Here is a 14,940-nt window from a genome sequence, read left to right on the forward strand (position 1 = left end):
CTTAAAGGTCAGGCTAGATAATCTGATGGTTCTTTCTGGTCTTTATTTTACACTTAGGAGTCCTCAGCTGCCCAGATCTCTGACACCTTTAAAATGATAAAGAGATCCAGTGATACTGTTAAGTTTCTCAAATCAGTTGCAGGTTTTGTGTGCACAAAAGTTTGGTTCCCTGAAAAGCAAATGGATGTGGCTGCTAAATTACAGTGCATTGGCCAATCTTATAAATATGTTTCAGAAATGTGCTGATGCTTCCAAAAACAAAGTACCGCTCAAATCCTTTGCTTTCCATTTTATGATATTCCATGAGCCATACTAGAAATCTCAAGTAGGCAACAGAAGGAGCATAGCTAAAGATGTATAAATAGCAGGCCTTGAAAGAAGTACTGGTAGGTCAAGTGAGCATTTTAGAATCAATCTACAGGAGGAAAATGAATTTTCCAAAAATGAATGGGAAATTAATTCTGACAGTGGAAGACAATCCAAGATTTATTTTTCCCCTCTCTCTGGGTATCTTTCTCATCAGCAACATATGTGCTGTATGCATTACCAGGAGAACAGAAAACAACTTTTTTGTCTGTATGTCTCAACAGACATTGCCTGTAAATATATTCTGCTTAGTGATTTTTCTCAGTGGGACAAGTTGTCTGACTAAACAACAACAGAATTTAACAGCATTTTTGAAATGTAGATTAGTTCAGGGTTATAAAGGGACTGGTAAATCTGAAGAGTTTTGCAGGAAAGTGTGTTGCCAACTAAGCTTCATAATGAACATCTGGACCATTATAGGTCTGAATCTATAATGAATATTATAGGTCTGAATCTTTTCAAATCCTTACTGAAGATGTTAACTTTACTTCTATGAGCAAGTCTCTTAAAAGTCAGTAAGGCTAATTGCATGGTCTAAAATAAATGTGCAATTATTTTGTAGAACTGGATCCTCAGACTAAACGGTGTGAAAATTGGCTTTCCTGTGAGATGGTTTTACTTTCTGCTTTATCCCAGGTGACTAAAGTGTAAGAAGATGTGATGGCATTTCAGCCCTTTGGTTCCCACTAGAAATCAAGAAGTGCAAAGATGTAATAAACAAGCATGTTAAAACCAGAAAAAAAACACCCCAGGCCATTTTTTAACAATATAATGTTCTTTTTAAGGGTAGATTGTTTATTGGGTTAATATTCAGTTCATTTTGTTCATAGCAGTTCAACACCCACTCGGGCAAATGAGGATCTGGGCATTTATTTAGAAAGTTTTAATTACATTAAACAGTGAAACTTTCAAAGAGAAGAATTATACAGCAGTTAGTTGTAGGTGGTCTAATGCAGTACAGCGAATCAGGTTTACCGTGTGTATCTAGTTTTACATATTTTAGTTAGCATAATTTGAATGGTAAATAGTACTAGGTGGGAAATAAATTAAATGACCTCCGACCTTTCCACCCACACAGACACATTTTCTTAGTATGTGTATAATCCATATAAAAGTTCCTACTTTATCTAATTCATAAAAATTAAGTCATTTTTAACCGTGGTGTCGAAAGTCTAAAGTGTGAGTACCTAGATCATAAGCATATTTGTTATTTTAGTACAGAACTCAGTCTGATTTTAACCAGCAATTTCAAGCTGGACTTGATGAAATTTTATCAAAACTGGTACAGACCAAAGTAATGTTCAAGGCTTTGATGAATTGGCATTTTCCAATTTCTTTTCATTGAAAAATTCCCACCCAGCTATAGTGACAAACACTTGCAGTTTTTCAGGGAAACACTTTTACTCAAAAAGAAGCAGAAAATGCTTTTAAGTGGCCATTGAGACTAATTTTCAAATAATAATAAAAAGATGCCTTATACAATGTAATCTCTTAAATACAGATGTGTTTAAATGGAGCCAAAGCTCCTTGGCTCTGTTTCACATAGTTAATATTTTTAAAAGCAGAAAATCTGGAAAAATTCTTCTCTAAAAATAAATGTATCCAAAATTAGAAGAACTAGAGAGAATTTAAAAAGAAGTAATATAGCCCAAAAAGATGTGCCAAAGGTAAACTCACTGCCATAAACAAAGTAGGCAAACTGATTTTTCATATCTATAGACTAAGCACACCAGACACAAGCAAGACTATAGTGCTTGTCTTATTTACGTCATGGGTGCGGCCAGACAAACAGGCACATGCCTCTTGCAGCATTTCAAAGGCATGTGTGGTAGAAACAAAAAAACCTTCCTCATGCTGCAAATTTACAGCAGGGGCACAAGTAGACCTCTGGATATCCAGGGGTCAGAAAATACCCCAGGGGAAAAGAGCATCAGGCTGAAGCAACCAGAGGCTCAGGTCCTCAGAAGAGATGCTCTGGTTGGCCCTTGCCCCGGTGCTGAAGCACGCTGCCAGGAGATAGACCCAGGCTCCATGATGGTAAGTAGGCAGTGAGGGTGAGTGGGTTGGAGGAGGAGACAGGGGACTATGCTGGCCCCATCTCCTTCCCGCTTCCTGAGCCCCCGAGATCACTGCCCCACCCGGCCATATCCCCTGCCTACCCCTGAGCCCTGCAGATCAATGCCCCCCTGCATCCCCTGCCTGCTTCTCCAGGCCCCCCATGGCTTCCCCACATGGCACCATCCCCCACCAGCTCCCCAGCATCCCAGCAATTAAAAAAAAAGCCCCACACTCACCAACAGCAGCAGCTGCTGTCAGGGTCACTGGGGCTTTGTGGGGCCTCCCCCATCTCAGCACAAGGCAGCATTGGGCAGTGGGGACTGGCCTCAGCTGCCTGGCACCTGCATTGCCATTGCCCCATTGCATGGGTGAGGCCAGGGTCAACAGGGTGTCGCATGGCTTCATGCACTTTTGGGCACCCGGGGCTGCTCAGGCTGAGCTGTGCCAGGCCCTGGTTGACATGAGACAGTGGCAGTGTGGGTGCCAAGCAGCTGGGGCCAGTCCCTGCTGCATTCTGGTGCCCTGTACTATGTGTGTGGGGGTATGACACAAAGCCCCACTTAACCCCCATTTGGGAGCTGCTACTGCTAGTGAGCATGGGGCTTTTTTTTTTTATTTCTGGGATGCTGGGGCTAGGTGGGGCAGTAATGGGGTGGCTGGGGCCAGTGGGAGGTCACCCCATGGTCCTCTCCCCCTTCTTCCAGCCTCTCCCACTGCCTACTTACCAGCCAGGAGGCCCCAGTGACCCTGACTGCAGCTGCTACTGCTGGTGAGTGTGGGCTTTTTTTCTTTTTTTTAAGTGCCAGGAGGCTGGGGCTTTGTAAGGCAGCCATTGGGGAGGGGCTTCAGGAGCCAGTAGGGGATAGGGACGGGGGTGCAAGCATTGGTAGGGCACATGGGTCCTGCAGGGGTGGGTGGTACCTCCTGTGGGGGTTATGTGACCCCTGTTGGGGGGGGCTGTAGCCCTGTGCAGGGCAGTCTGTGAGCTGTGGAGGGGCAGTCTGTGAGCTGTGGGGGGGCATGGGACCCACCTGAGCAGCTCCCCCACAGTCTACCCACATCCACCCACACCTATCCACACACCCCACAACCCTCCCATCCCTCTACAGCCACCCACATTCCCCTTTCCCAAACCCCTTTTTTGCAAACCTCACATCCCCCCCACCACACTCTGTGTGTCCAGCTGCCAGACAGGATGAGACCTGCCGGCAGGAGCTGCTGCTGCACAGGCAGCTGTTCCCACATCCTGGCTAGTGAAGAGATCAGGGGAAGCTCTAACTGCTCTATGATAAAACCAAAGGCAAACAGCAAAACATATAGGTATTTAGAATTAATTTTATTATGGTGATAGAGACACTGGTAGGCTTCCAAACTGCTTTAACACTATAGATATATCAATAAAACATTGCCCAACTGATCACTGTCTCTCTGTCTTTTGCTCTCTCTCCCTATAAATAGTGGTCTTTTGTTTTAATTGTGGAGGAACATGGATTTTGAAGTATTGTACAGAGTGACCTTTTGGATTTTTTTATCAGGGATTTTTCAGTTTTCAAACAGGGAACACCAGAATTCCTGGTAGGGAGACAAATAGGAGGACCCCGGCAGAGGAACCTGCTCAGAGTTGGCACCTTGGACCCATCTGTAGGTGGCTGAACTTCTAGTCAGTTGGGACCAGGAGGACATGCTTTGACAGTTGAAAGCAGGCAACCACACTGGGAACATCTTCCAGGTGATAGCTTCCCAGATGGCTAGGTAGGGGCACACAGGGCAGTAGTGTTGTACAAAGGTCAACTCTGCAGCCACAGTCCACTGGATGTGCAGTCCCCAACCAGGTCTGGCAGGTGTGAAGCAAGTCACAGCCAGGCAGCATCCTGCCACTGCCAGACTGCTACAGCAGGTAAAGAGTACAGGGAACTCTCAGGGCTGCTTCAGCAGTCCAGCTGGCAAAACAGGTAGTGTCCCCAGGTACCAATTGGCTGGGCCCTGGAAGCTCCTGTCTATTTGTAACATGCAGATATCACGGGCCCCTATTGTATGGGGACTAATGGGTGAATGCTACAACAAAATACTTGGGATCACAAAGGCCAAGAGGGGGTTGACCATCAGGTCTCGGGACTTGGTAGGGCTGTGGATGGGGTGACCTAAAACAAAAAGGTTGGGAGGTAAAATTCAACCAGAATCTTAGAAGGATGTTCTGGTGGTGGAGGGGCTGCTGCCTGGTGCACTCGAGGGTCATGTGCACCAGGGTCTCCCTCTTCCCACAGAAGGGGCAGGAGACCAAGATGTCTGTGAAGCTCACCACATACACTCCCATGGTGACAGCTCCATGGACAAGCCACCAGCTGAGGTTCCCAGTTGCTTGAGGGTTGAGTACAGACTCAGCCACCCCAGAAGCTCCTGAGAGAAAGTACTGATGAGGCCAGGCCAGGGCAGCTTTTTATACTGATGGGTCCAGCATATATGCTGGCCCCAGGCTCTAGCTCCCCCATACACACACACACCGGCTGCAGATTTTGCACCACACCAAAATGCATATCCGGACATGTGTGCTGAGGCAAAAAGCCCCACCTCAAATTTGCACCACTTCCATTCAAGCTGTATGGATGCCCCCCACTATTCAAATCTAGTTCTGAAGAGAGGTTCATAAATGAAGCAATCTCTGAATTATCTAAAAAAATGTATTCAGATATTATTCTGTGTCTGTACAATTATTATTAACACAAAGAAAAGATGACAGGGAGAGCATAGGGAGAAAACATGTGGTCTTGCCTTCAGTCAAGGTGCCCCAGAAGTGGGAATCTCAAGATTACCAGTGAGCAAAAGTAACCAAAACATTTGAAGAGACAACTGAAGGAAATAATCTAGAAAATTCTGCACCCTAGGCTGCACTGGAAGGAAGGAACTTTTATCTGGAAACAAAAAGATAGAAAATAATTTCAATTATATTATCCATTTAAAAATACATAAGAACAAATTTTGAGACTAACAAGAGTTTATACAATACTATTTCCAAGCTATTTCTGACTTCAGTATCCTTATACTCAAAGGGAATCTTCCAAATATCTTTAAAAGATGTATTTGGAAATAAAATTCATAAGATGACTCAATACTAGGAACCAAGGACTGAACACTGATATTGATTTCATGGCACATAAAAGCCAGGCATAAAGCCCAACATGGGTAGACTCAGAGGGAGTGTCCAGACGAGTTTGGTCATGCAGTATGTGGTGCTACAAACACATTTGCAGCACCACATACCACACAGACCAGTGTTCTCCACACTGCAAATGCACACTACCTGAGTGTGCACTGCTCTGTTTTTTTTTTTTCCTGACGTTTTTCTTGACTCCTGCATATCCAGGCTCCAATTGGTAGGATCACTGTGGCTGGAGCCCCAGGCCCCCAAGTAAGAGGCCCCCGGGACCCCTATGCCACTCAGAGCAACTTGCCATGTGCCAGGGACAAGAAGCAGCAGTGCAAGGTGTGCTGCCATTACTTGTCCCCAGGGAACCACACATCCACACTCTACATGCATCCAGAGAGTGTGTCCAGATGAGCACACATGTGCAGGTTGTGGCACTGTAGACCTGTCTGTGGTGCTGCAAACTACACATACTGTGCCTGCAGGCATTCACCATGCTGCTAATTTGCACAGTGGTTAGTTTTTTTGACATCACTGTCAAAAAATAACCTATGCCAAAAAAGAGCTTGGCAGCAGCATGCACCTCCCAGAACTGGAGCCTAGTCAGCAAGAGCTACACTCTGACAGCTGGCCCAGCTCTATGTTCCTGGATCACCACCACTGGAGCCCTAGGAGGCCCCCAGGACCCCAGATAAAGCTACCAGGGCGAACCCAGGTGCTGGCCCATGCCTTCCCTATCTCACCCAGGGCAACTTACTGTGCATTAGAGTGCATGTACATGAGTGATCCCTGGGGACCAGTAGCAATGGCACAACTATGTGCCTCTGCTATTTGTCCCCAGGGAAACACACATCTGGACATGCCCGGAGGTTCTGGTCTCCCTAAGTAGGGGCTCTGCTAGTGGCTGAAGCAAGTCTTCCCCTGAACCCAACTGTTTGTTGTTGTATATTAATGGTGGAGAGCCTGGGAGGCTAGGTATAGATGTACTCTGGGAATGGTATGCTGTCCACAGTAGTTTGGGCCATATGCTGTACCAATGACCTCTAAGGCCCTGGATTAATTAACTTGCTACTCTCTGCAGTCATAAGCTGAATCTGAGGTTTGTATAATGCATGCACTTTCTAATGGAAGTCTAGCATAAAAAAAATTCAAGTAGTAAATAAAAGGATAAATAAGTTGTGTCACAGTAATTAATATTACAATTTGTCCAGTATGTGGTCAGGTTACTTGTATGTAGCTTTCCATAATAAAATATTTTGCTGCCGTTAAAAACAATGCAGTATTATACTAACTTGAAAAATGAACTTTCATTTACAGTCCTTAATGACTGCAATACTGCATGTGCATTTTCAACCGGTCTTATTATGATAATTTATATTTAACTAAAACACATTAAATACAGACACTATATTAACACAATATTAGAGTAAAGAAACACCAGTAAAGAAAAGACTATACTTGAGAAAAGTATAGGTTTGGTGGAAAATAGTGGCGTATAGAGAGATAAGTAATAAAGAAGGTCTTGGATTTACATCTCCACTGTGTTGGCTAATTCACTGTCAATATAACAGCAGAAGAAAATGGTGTTTTCTATATATTGGCACATATGGCCTCCTCACTAGAGCAAGATAGAAGAAGTAACCAGATTGTGCATGTAGTCCCTCTGTCTTCCTCCTAATCTGGTGATACAACTTTGCACTGCCCTATGCTTGGGATGGACTGTAGGGTTTTAAGCTCATGAAAGTGAGGAAATGCCTTGTTAATAACCCATCACAGAGACAACCTTTACTGGTTGTTTCTTATCTCCCCTTTTCTCTGAAGTACACTGTGAACATTTTCTGTAACAAATACATTACACGTTCTTAACAGAAAATGTAACTCTGTATGCAGTTGCATATTGAGCTGTGGTATGAATTATAGATAAACATTGCTACAGAACTATTTAATAGCTTGTTTTTATGCTGCCTACAAATGAAAACAAAACGTGTTTTTTCATTATATATGTCTGTATTTTTGCATTTAAAAGTACCACGTTAAAAGCTATAGCAGTATAGATTTTAGCATTTGATTTCCTTGTAAAAGCACATAAAAGACAATGGAAGAACTTGGACAAGAACTGATAAATGATATAGACTATAGGAACAGAAATTTACATTGTAGAAACCAAACATTAAACCATTTGTATTATATTAGAACTGCAAAACTAAGAAGTCCTCCTCAGTAGACATGTGTAAATAGAAAAGAACATAATATGTTATTGATTTTTATGTGTGGTATATACCAACATTGGCTAGAACATTCCTACTCTCCCTTTGTTCTGCACACCAATCATGTAGTTGTGGATTTCCTTTCTTCTGCAGTTGTACACACCTTTCTCCTTGACACCGCAAAAGATTTTCCATGTGAATGATATCTGCATTTGGGCAATCACACAGAGGCTGTTGACTGTGGTGGTTGAATATGAGTTATAAGTAGTAGACTACTGGCAGAGTAGTAGATTCGAGGCTGGCAGAAACAGACAAGCCCCTTTAGAGGCATATGGTGTGGCCAGAGTAAAAACCTTTTATCGCCTCTTCAAGTGAACGGACAAGAAAAACTTCACAAAGAGATCTTTGAAGACAGATGTTCTTCCCCTGGGTTTTAGGGCACATCATAAGGGACATACTTACAATGTAACCTGTATATTTTTCAGAGGTGAATACTTGCACAGAAACTACACTAAAGGTAATACAGGCAGCACAAAGAGCTCCTGTTTTGTAAGGAAAACATTCGCTTTCCTGCTCTACCTTCATAACTTCTTTGCCAGCTCCATTCCTGTGGATAAGGCATAGGGATATAACTGGAGTAAGGGGCTAAAATCAGAGCATAAACATGGCCCAGCAATTTCCAGCCTCTTGGTACTACTGGGAAGGAAAAACAAAAGTAGAACTGTTCCTAGGCTGCTGTTTTATATGAAGAGCAGCCAGCACTCTTTGGACAAGTGTACACATGTGTATGCATACTAATACTTTTGATGATAAGGAGCTCTTCTCAGTTACATTTAAGCATCTGAACTATAATTGCCTCTACATTATATCAAGAGTTTATGGAAGTTTTGAAAAGTACTTTATTCAAGAATAAACTAAACTGGTATTCCTGAGGACAGTATCTATGTTCATGTACACATCCAATTCTATTTAGGTTACATTTTAAGTGCATCCCTTATCACATACCATCAGTAATTCAGATTTCAATATACCCTACTTGTAAACATTCTGATAAAAATACATGTCCAATGTTTCAAAATAGGTATTAGATTCAAATTATAAATGAATAAGAGTACCAGCTACAGCAATTGATGTTTTTGAATATATATCTTGAATGGGAGAAATGCCTTTACACTGTTGGCTAAGGCGACAACATTTTGTAGGTATTAAGATGATGAAATCACAAAATAATGCGATCACTTCATACTTACTGTGGATGCATTATGAAGAATGCATGATATGTCAATATGCTTGTCACCATTAGATTTCTTTTCACACTGGCTTTTCATAATAGTACAATAATGTCATGTGAAGGTAAGTCAATCCAATGGAAGTAATATTGACAAATTATGCGTCTTATAAACCATGTCATAAGTATCTAAAATATTTTATGTGCAATGCTGAAAATAAATCACAATGACCTTAATCACTTTAGGAGTCACTGTACAAGCACTGTACTGTGGATATAAAGAGGCTTATTTGGGATAGAATCATTTCATTCAATGTACTTTGGAAACTGCCCAGTTGTATGGCACTGGATAAGAAATTGGAAGAAAAAGTTACTTAGGCCCTAAAAGACATTAAAGTAAAGATGCGATGGACTCTGCTGTGGGATCCCAAAAATTGTGCTTCCTGTCATTCCCCACATGCATGGCAGGAGATATGATACCATTGCACCACATTGCCTGAGCTTGGACTCCCCCTGCACCAGCAAGTAGCAGCTGATGGGGCTTCCAGCCACAAAAGCACAGGGGGTATTTCCAGGTCTGGGAGCTCTGATCACCTGAAGGATGCTCCTAGGGTTCCCATGTGATCCAGAGTCTGGGCACTACCCACACATTCAATTAAAGGCCTGATAGGCACCAGCCACAAACTTATTGTACAATATATGTAATTCATAGTTTGTCTAGTAACCTTGTGGTTTGTTCCTCATTTCATCACTTCATTAATTGACTGAATGTGTGACCAGATCACAAAATGCTACTCACAGCAAAAATTGAAATGCAATAGAACAGTTTCTCCAGAATTTTCTTTAAAAAGCAGTGGATGCCTGCAGCTGCTTCTCTCTCTAAGTGGGAATTATATGAGTGATTTTGTACTCAAAAGAAAACAATATACATTATAGAGTAATTCTTCACTGGCAGTTGGTGCTCTTGGTCAATAGGAAAGAAGTTGGTCATGTCACTCAACAGTGAACTCTCTATCTGACCTCCATCATTAGTATTCTTAAGGAGACTCCTCCTTAACTGTAGCTTAATTATGCAGCTAGCATAAGGACTCAAATACAGAAGAAGCAAAACATGAGCAAATGGAAAGATTCTCAGTACTCTGACAGTACTTTGGGATACCCCATAAGGTATGTTGACATCATGAGAACTTGTCTGCTCTAAGAAATGTTTATATTTCATATTTTTTCACATGACTAGGCCCATTGATTTTGCTCACCAGAGTAATCTTGGCTAGGAGCATAAATATTGCAGGATTGAAATAGGATATATTAATATCTGATTAGTAATTTCAAGATATATTGGGAATCAATCTTACCTTATAACTTTTTGTTGCTTTCTGTCCCTTTTACTTGGCTAAATATAACTCAAATAAAAATGAAATATTTGTGTGAACTATGGGATTAAGAGTCTCTTTAACAAGTGACAAAGAGATTATTTGAGAATATATGATTTGGAAATCCATTAGATCATATGATTGTATACGGTGGTTGCTAGGTACTTTGGAGCTTTGAAAGAGGCTGACTTACCTTGCTAGAAACAGGAATACAAATTCAACATGCATTCTATATGTTGTTATCTGTATTATAGGTGTTTATCTGTCCAGGTTGAGTACTGAAAAAAGAGGCAAGAGACTGGCCTACATCCTGATGCTTACCTTCCAAAACATAAGAACAGAGAGTTGTCCCATAGTCTATCTGGCTTCCTGTGACAGGACAACAGATTATCAGCTGTATTGGCCAAACAAACTCAAGAAGGGGGAGGAAGATGGCATGCAGACTAGTAGCAGGTCTTCTTGAATGTGCTAAGTTCTCCAAATTTCCCTCTAGCCCTATACACTATATTTAGAGTTGGCTTACTCAAATAGCCTAGAAAATGTTCTCTGACTGGTTTTATTTAAACTTTCTTTGTACCACTGAACCTTTTGGAACTGGATTGAATCAGTTCTCCTGCAGATGTGGAAGGCATCAGTTAATGATAATTTATATTCCTGTGAAAGTTATACATCTGGAAGGAAGGATTCCTTATCTTCTTCCTTCAAGATTATAGAGTACTGCTTGCCACCATCTTGTTTTTCTCTTCACCTTCATTTATGATGTCAACTGGCATGCTGCTTGTTTTTAAAACTTACCTAAGAAACTTACAAAAATATTTCTATCATAGTGAAACAGCATGTAATACATTTGGTTACATTAAATCACTACTATAAACATTTTAAGATTAGATTAGGCAACATATGGACCAAGGACTGGATTCAGTCTGCAGAGCCATAGGGCTTTCTTTGCCTGTGCCTGTGCCTGTGCCTGAGCCTGCATTGGGGCTAGGCAGCAAGGAGCTGTGCTGTGACCAGGTAGCTGGATGATGTGCCTGCTGTTTCTCCCTGCCTCCCCTTCTACTTCTCTAAGGCTAGGGGCAGACATTCAAAAAGCCCAAGCCTGAAGTGATTCAATATTTGCAGGTTAGTTCAATCTGCAGAGATTGAACTGATTCGCAAGTGGATAGACATTCACTGTTCATTCCAGAAATGCAGGCACATGCCTGCAGTGCCTCAGACCAGAAGCCTGGAAGTGCTAAATTATCCTCTCCCTTTCCTGTCACAGGGAAGCTGAGCTGAGGAGGAAGGGGAGGAGTTGCCAGGCCCAAACAGGCCTGAATATAACTGAGGAGGGGTTTAAACCCTCACCTTGGCCTGCAGGGCACAGAAGGTGAGGGAAGAGGAAGCATGACCAGTTGGGGGCATGACCAGTCTCCTGTGATGAGGGAGGAGGAAGAGGGGGAGAGCCCTGCCCGCCACAGTGACTCCCTCATAGCACTCTGGAGGGGGGCTCTTTCCCTGCCTCCTCCTCCTCTGCTGCCACCACCATGGAATGTGGAGGGGGGCTCTGTGCAGTGCTGCCAGGCTCCAGAGGGGGATTCTTTCCTCTCCTCCCCCCGCACCACAGTGTAGGTAGGGGGGCTCTGTGTGGGCTGGGGGAAGAACTCCTCTTTCTCCTCCTCTTCCTGTCACTGCAAGCTGGGGAAGGGGGCTCTGTGTTGTGCTTCCTAGCCCAGCCCAGCCTAGATACAGGGAGCAGCTGTCATTAAGCCACAGCTGCTGGGGAGGGACTTGCCCCCTCTGGCCTAGGCTGGCCCCACTCAGCCCCAGCTGAGGCAGCTGCATGGCAAGGCTGGCCTGGGCTGGGATGCAAGGGCAGGGGAAGGGCCCTTCCCAGGGGCTGCAGCTCAGTAACAGGGAAGCTGAGCCCTGTTAGTGAGAGCAGCCTGGCCTGGCATGCTCAGCGGGCACCTGGCTGGGCAGCAGGCTACTTGGAGGTACCAGTAGGCCTGGATCCTGGCAGCCACTCACTGCAGGGGCTTGCTGAGGACACATGAGCCTCTGTGGCACCTCTGAGCTAGCCTGTGTAGCCCTCTGCCCAGCCAGCCATTACCCATCCATGCTAGGCCAGGCTGCTCTCACTGACAGGGCTCAGCTTCCTTGTCATTGAGCTGTTGCCACTGGGCCAGGCCCTACCCCCCACAGCCCAGGGTGGCACTGTCATGTGGTTGTCTTGGCTGGGGCTGAGCAGGGCCGGCCCGGGTTGGGAGGTGGGGTGGGGCCCTCCACAGTGGCTGTGGCTTATTGATAGCAGCTCCCTGTGCCCAAGTTGTGATGGGCTGGGCAGCGCTGCACAGAGCCCCCCACCTCCACCCTGCAGCAGTGGGGGCAGGAATGATGAGGAGGAAGAGTCTCTCTCCAGCATAGCATAGCACCCCCCTCCCTGCTCTGCGTGAGCTGACACCTCTGCCTTTTCCGATCATTTGCAGACAGGCAGACCTTCTGCAGTGGAGGGGAGGGAGAGGAGGGAATTAATCCTCTCTCTGCCCACTTTGCCTTAACAGGGCCATGCTGTGATGCATTTAGCCACACCCCTGTCCCTGCTCATGCTAGACAGCAGAGGGAAGGGGCCAGCCCTGCTCTCTAGAGAAGAGAGCACAGCCCAGCCCAGGGCTTCAGAACCTGCTGGGGTGCTGGAGGACTCTGGTTTAACTTAAACCAGGAAGGGGTTTGGGACAGAATTTGCATAAACCAGTTTGACCTAAATCAGTTAAGTCTGATAGCATATTCAACCAGGTTTATCTTAAACCAGTTTTGGCCATTTTGAAATGGGTTTATGTGTACTGTACTTATGTTCTTTTACAAGTTTAAGCCAGTTTCTGATCTGTTAAACTGGTTTATGTGTAACTTCTGTCCCTAGCCTAAGGCTGCAGCATAGGCACAGCTTCCAGCTAAAGGGGAGCTGCACAGGAGTGGGGAGTTAGAAACTGCACCCATGTAGCTATCACTGCCTCTTCACTCCCCCTTCCCTCCTCCCCAAGGCTGCAGTTTCCAGCCAGAGCAGAGCTGTACCAGAGCTGGGATATATAGGGTGAGGGAAAAGGGGGAGAAGTAGGAGCAGCATGGAAGAGCATTCCCTGTCCTGGTACAGCTCTGCTCTGACTGGAAGCTGGACTTGCATTGCAGCCCTGGGGGAAGGAAGGAGAGTGGAAGAGGGAAGGAGAAGCAGAAAGAAGTGGTACAGGCACAGCTTCCCACTCCCTGGCCTCAGCTCACTTTCAGCTCACTTTCACTCACACCATAGCCAGGGATCATGGAGCTAAGAGAAGCAGTAGGAGTGCAAGCATCACTTCCAGCTTTGTGACTGCAGTGGAAATTCAGGGAAGGACAACCTTACTGCTGAGATACCACTGAGGTCACCTGGCCTACAATGGACTGGGGCTGGGTTGTTCTAGCTTGCAGCTTGAAAAAGGTTGCTGGCCCCTGTTTTAAGATAAAGATATATTTAGATAATTTAATTTAAGGTCTTCCCTTATAATATATTCTTTCAGGCCTTGTGGTTTGTTTAATTGGATCTCATTACTGGTCTAGCTGGAAATGCTGACAGCTTCCTTAATTTTGTTGATACAGCTGGTTGTCACTCCTTCATTCTGTGGTCACTTGGAAACAGGCAACAGCCTTTTAAAAGCTAGGACTAACTACAAAAACTAGTTCCTTTTTTATTGCAACCAGTGAGGGATCAGGAAGGCAAGCATTCCTCATTAATGTGTAACAGACTAACAGGAGTTAGGTGGCTGGAAAAATGGAAAAACAAATGTAATTCATATAAACTCACCCACTGGTAACATTTCTTCAATTTTAGGTCAGAAGTGCCTGTGTAATGGACTGAAAGAGCAAAAAAGAGCACACAGGAATCATTTTAACATTCAACAATGGTACAATAGAGAAGTGAGAACAAAAAAATTAACCAAAGTTTCTCAAGTTAGTATATCTTCATTTACTAATGAATGAAAATTGGTGCCATATAATATCTTTCTGTTGACCTAAATTAAATTACTTGTTGATCTTTGTAATGTCCCAACTGGATGCATGTATATATCACTTGTTCTTAGCCATTTCTATATTGTAACCTATGTTAGTTGAAACAAGATTTTAGAATCTCTCTTGTATCTGGTAATAAAGACGAAAATGTCTTTTGAAACTTCTAGCAACTGAGACACAACTCCAGGTTGAAATTCCATGGTCTACAATATGAGTTACACATCCTATTATTAATGCTAATAACCATGCCCAATTGCACTAACTTTTTTTTAGCTATTATCTAAAATAGTGACAACTCAAACCCCAAGGATTATCTATAGCCTTCTCTCTTGAGATCTTTTTCAGAACCAAGGTTTGTTTGGTGATCTCAGAAAAAGGAATAATAAAAGAAAAAACATGTTAGCCTAGGGTAACAGGATATAATGTCCATCCTTCTCTGAACTTTGCTAAGTATGTGTTATGTTGCATTGCATCTTGAACCTAAAACTTTGTATGATATGCACGTGAAACTCAGGCTAAATATTACAGACAATTCTGTTCTCTTTG

General features: G+C 43.7%; 1 long non-coding RNA gene across 3 annotated transcripts in view; it reads right to left on the reverse strand.

The window, feature by feature from the left end:
* LOC109305719 overlaps positions 1-14,528 on the reverse strand; it is a 36,679-nt gene extending 22,151 nt beyond the window's left edge. For 2 of the 3 annotated variants that reach the window (XR_002099681.1, XR_002099680.1), the window contains exons 1-3: positions 14,411-14,528; positions 14,189-14,238; positions 9,234-9,346 (exon numbers count right to left, since the gene is read on the reverse strand). This is a non-coding gene — a long non-coding RNA (uncharacterized LOC109305719). Of the gene's footprint in view, positions 1-6,866; positions 7,405-9,233; positions 9,347-14,188; positions 14,239-14,410 lie in introns of those variants that run through there. The other variant, XR_002099679.1, reaches the window with a different exon arrangement.
* Positions 14,529-14,940: the final 412 nt, after the last annotated feature.

Source organism: Crocodylus porosus, unplaced genomic scaffold, assembly GCF_001723895.1.
Source record: "Crocodylus porosus isolate Cpor-Errol unplaced genomic scaffold, CroPor_comp1, whole genome shotgun sequence".
Lineage (NCBI taxonomy): Eukaryota > Metazoa > Chordata > Crocodylia > Crocodylidae > Crocodylus > Crocodylus porosus.